Source organism: Egretta garzetta, unplaced genomic scaffold (assembly GCF_000687185.1).
Source record: "Egretta garzetta isolate BGI_Z169 unplaced genomic scaffold, ASM68718v1 scaffold326, whole genome shotgun sequence".
Lineage (NCBI taxonomy): Eukaryota > Metazoa > Chordata > Aves > Pelecaniformes > Ardeidae > Egretta > Egretta garzetta.
In genome coordinates, this window is record NW_009260026.1 from 3,060,369 (window position 1) to 3,065,208 (window position 4,840).

The following is a 4,840-nucleotide window of genomic DNA, read 5'->3' on the forward strand; positions in this document are numbered from 1 at the left end:
GCTGGAAGCTAATATGATTATTTGTTTAGTTCATCCCCTCTGCAGGTTGATAGCAATGGGACAGTAAGCTAACCTTGTCAGGAAATGTCTGTCTGCCAAACACGGCCTCATGCTTGCTACTGACACAGCTAAAACCCCCTTATTGCTTGCAAAGGGATGTTCCCTCGGAGTTAACTTTTCAAAGAGTGCAACAAACCAGTGTGAAAGTCTGGGGTCTTATTCCCCAAAAGAACAAGGTGAACTCCCGTGCTGCCCATGCTCCTAAGATGCTGAGCACAGAGGAGTGTTGCTCACTGCCTTGCAGGGTCAGCCTTATAAATGTTTGCACTGCACCAGCTGACGGTGCTGCTCTCTCTGTGCCTCTGATGAAGCAACCAGGGATGCCCATGGGGGTTTAAAGGCCTGGGTGCTATGACGAACGTGCTGGTGAACGTGATGTTCACTGCAGGTTCCAAACTCATCAGTAAAAATTGCTAAAAAAAATGCAGAACCCTCTTCTGGCACAGTGGCAGGGTTTTGAGAGCAAACACAGTTTGGGAAGGGAACTTCTCAGTCTTTGGGTCTGGAGCCCTGCCTCTGCAGATCATCACTCCTGTCATTCCATTCCTGTTTGCTTTTAGTTGTCAAAAAGGAGTGAGAAAGAGGTAAATGAAGAGAGAGAGGGGTTGAAAATTGGGAGAGCAAGCATGTCCTAACAGATGAGAGGAGCAGAGTCCTTCAGTGCAAATGCTCTGGATGACAGTTTTGTGGCCTTTGGTACAAAAAGGCATTTTTGTGTGTTTTCCATCTAGCAGTAAGAATGGGAAGAAGCTCTAGTAATTCTTTCTTTCCTTTGGTCTGTTGAACCCTAATCTCTTGGGTCTGGTTCTATTGATCCGATGATCCATTTATTACACAGTCTAAAGTTTTAACTCTTGGGGAAAAATGACCAAAAGATGAAGTTATCTAGACCCAGAGCAAATCAAAGTGGGAATGAAAAACTTTTGAACTACAGACATTTAAGCTTTAATGAAGATCCTGAAAGAAGGTGTAATTCAGGCTATTACTAAAAAGGAGATCTTGGGCAGGACCAGGATCTTGGAAGAGGAAGCGTTCTTACAGCACATGCTGTTAGTGAAGGCTCAGCACCGCCAGGCTTCCAAGGCCCCGTAAAACCTCTTTTGAGTCACAGGTAAGAGTTTCCATTGACTTCAGTGGGCTGTGGATAGTGCCCCACTTGCAGAACCTTAATCCTTTGTGTTATCCCAGATCACTGCTGTAGAAATTATTGCAACAGCCAACAACAGGGAGGCTTACAGCTCCCAAACAGCAGGCAGCAGGTGAGCTCTTATGAGTAAGATCTTATTTTCATGCAAATGTCCTTGGTAAGTGAGAATAAGGAACCGAAGAAAAAAAATACCTTGAATAGGAGATACAAATGGAATTGTTTTTCAATTGAGCGTTTTCAGTGTATGCCTTTATGCCTCAGATAAGACATTTATTGTGAGGCAATGAATTAAAGTGAATCGCTATTGATAGTAATGCCCTGTCATAATAAATCCAACCTCTTAGATATCCTTCAAGAGGTATTCTCCTGAGTCCTCACCGAATGCACTATGTTTAGTAGGTGTCCAGAGGGGAACTGGGGGCATGGACCATGTGGTATCATCACCATCTTACTTCCACAAGCATCCCACTTAGTGGGATTTCATTAACTAAGTCATTAGCATTAATATGGCTAGTTGTAACCTGCTATGCTCAGGTGGTCTGGGATAATGGGTTCCTGCTACCTGGGTGAATTATGATGGGAGATGGTGGTGTGTTGTTAGTTCCTTGAGTCATTCCTAGTCTGCCACTGAGGAGACCTCAGTGTGGTGGTCCGTGTATGTATGGTATGAAACCTGGCCCCACTGAGCCAGTGACAGAAGTCCCATTGCCTTTGAAACATCAGAATGTCATTATAACATGTAAACTCCTTTGTATCTTATTTCACGGTACTTATATACTGCCCTGCGAGGCTTTGGGCTCTGCAGCCTGTGTGAGACTTTTCAGTGTTATCATAATACAAAATGGTATTCACACGTAAATATTTCAATTTATTTTGTGTCCTGAGCACAGGGAAATGCTGTGATACCTTTACATTTTCCACACCGCGGTACCTGATCTGCTAAGAATGACAGCATATTTCTGAAGCATTTTGATGTGTGCATGCATATATGCATACATATATTTGTCTTTTGGTGTGTGTTTGCTGGTGTGGTCTTATCTTTTAATGACATAAATAGGGATATATATTCTAAAGATATTGTAAGGATATAAATTAGGGTGGATTTTGAAGTGTTCACTTAAAGTATTTGCCAGAAATATTATTCTCTTGCAGTAATGCACATTGTAATGCTTTTCCAGCTTACAAAAGGACAAAAAATGGAGCAAATTGTGTGTAAGTAAATACATTCCTCCTCACCCTTAAGTGTATTGCTGTCAGCTGATATAATAGGTTTCTCACCAGAGTTGAGGCAGATGAGTGGGCTCCGAATCCTGAAGGGAGGCAAACAGCATAGCTATTTTGGTTTTAGTTTTCAAATGGTTTTGAGGGCCTGCCGTCAGACAGGGAGAAGTCCCGGGCTTTGATGGTTGTTAAATTACAGAGCGCGTGTTTTGACAACCCAGCGGAGCCCGGGCTGGGTAGGAATTCATTACACCCAGGATGCAGAGCGCAGGGACGGTGCAGCGTGGGATGGCCGTAGCTCCCCACCAACAAGCACGGCACCGGGCTTTTCCCGGGGTGCAGCGTCACGGCCTTCTGGGGGCTCTGCAGCTTGGCTACTGATGGCCCGGCGGCTGGGGGTCGGTGGTGGCGGCAGGGGACCACAGGCGGTGATTCACTGAGTGCACCGTTAGGGATCTGTAGCTCGTCGCTCTCAGCCAAGAGCAGCACATTAGCTACATGACATACATTATGATAGCGCCAGCAAAGTGGTCAGTGCCTAACCGGGATATATTGCAGCCTGCAGAGTGGCTGAGGGCTGCAGCACAGAACATATGGAGATTATTTCCTGAATTTATGCAGCACATGTTTTCCTATAAATTAAATTCAGAGAAAATGTGTATCATAATAGGGTGATGCTCACAACAGCCTTCCCTGTTATGAATTACAATGACCTCTCTCAGCTCACTGGGTGCCCAGCGAAATGGCTTCATGCAGCTGGAAACCATAGCATGTACGTGGTGTCGGGGTCTGAAAGCCTGACCAAAAGGCTCTCTGACTAAAAGCAGGGGCTTTTTTCTTTTTATTTTCCCCCTGTTGCTTCTCTCATTCTTGCTATTCTCTCAAGAAACCACCCAGTTTCCTCCTGAAGGGCCGAGTTACCAAGAGGGTGGGCGCATGCCCTGGTGCCTGCTCAGTAATTAACTGGGTGCTGCCCTCCTGAGGGGCTGTGGGATGGCAAAGGCAGCTCTGGACGTGGCAGCAACCCCATTTCATGGATGAGGGCGGTGTGGTTGCCAAAGCAGCAGGATGGGGATCCTTAGTGAGAATTACGAGCAAAGCAGCTCATGTCCCTTCTGTGTCCTTGGACTGAGGATCCCAAGTCTTTTCTAAGCAAATATTTGATGTTCTGTTGCCAGGGGCTTGGACAAAATCATCTTTGCCTTTTCCTTGAGTGTGCTGAAGTAGCTGAAGGAAAAATGTAGTAAAGACAGTCATTGTAACTACCTTCCTAAAGCATGAAAGATGAAGTTACGTAGTTTACGACTCTGTGTCTGAAGTCTTTAGTAGAGGAAATGTAGGAGCTGCCATGTAGGAAGCAAACTGGAAACTCATAATTAAAATATAAATATATACACATCTGTCTCTGTGTGTGTGTGTGTATATATATATATATATATAAAGCAATGGGTACAAGACAGCAAAACTGTCTAGGGTTTGCTGTGGGGCAAATCACTGTGGAGTCAGTCCAGACTGATCGAGTGTTTTCAGCTGTGCTTAAGGGACTTGCTTTTTCATTTGCGGTTGATTACAGGCTAATAGGATTTCAAAGGTTTCTGGGAGGGAACAATTCACATCTCATTGCATTTGATTCTTTTTTTTTTTTTCTGATGTTTCATTTATCATACTGATACCTACACTTAGAATAAATTTTATTACTCTCCTGTTTAACTTCTTGAACTGAATTTTCCCCCTTGGTCCCTTGCGGCTAATTGGCAGTTTTCAAATCATTTGGGACTTCTGGAAAGATTCTATCAGCCTTTTGTGTGATAGAAGAGAATGGATCATTGGAATAAAAAATAACATTGCAATCTTTTTAGGTTTAGTCCTTTCTGTCTTTCACTAATATATGCATGATGTGGCTTGTGCTGTTATGTTTTCTTAATGAAAATTAACACTTTGAAAGCAACTCATAGGAACAACCGATACAGCTGAATTTTATCGCTACAGACGAAGTCTGTGACTGACCTTCTCTGTTTAGCAGCAGGAGTAACCCTAGTTATTTTTCTTTAGCAGCTCACATGTTGGGAACACACACTTAGCCTGTAAATATGGATTCAGGAGGAAAATGAATACAGCAGTGTTCAAAGCAGCCAAAAGCTTAGAAATAATGTTCTGCTGTGACTTTTCCAAACTGACATCTTGATGTTGGGATTATAAATGAAACCATTGTTCCAGCAAAGGCCAAGACTAATAGAAAGCCTTTATTACTGGTCCATTGGCTAATTCTGCTTGTCTAACCCCTTTGGATGGACACAGTGTCAGAAAACATACTCACAGAGGCTGCATTGTGTGAGATTTGGCCTGCTGAGTGATTACATGGGGGCACAAAGATATCTCAATGACAAGTGTTCTTTGACTAAAATTTGTAAA

At 43.5% G+C, this 4,840-nt stretch overlaps 1 protein-coding gene across 1 annotated transcript in view; it reads left to right on the forward strand.

Annotated features, from left to right (window-relative positions):
* The window catches only part of SEMA5B (semaphorin 5B), a 138,458-nt gene that overhangs the window by 91,946 nt on the left and 41,672 nt on the right, over positions 1-4,840 (forward strand). The window lies entirely within an intron of this gene.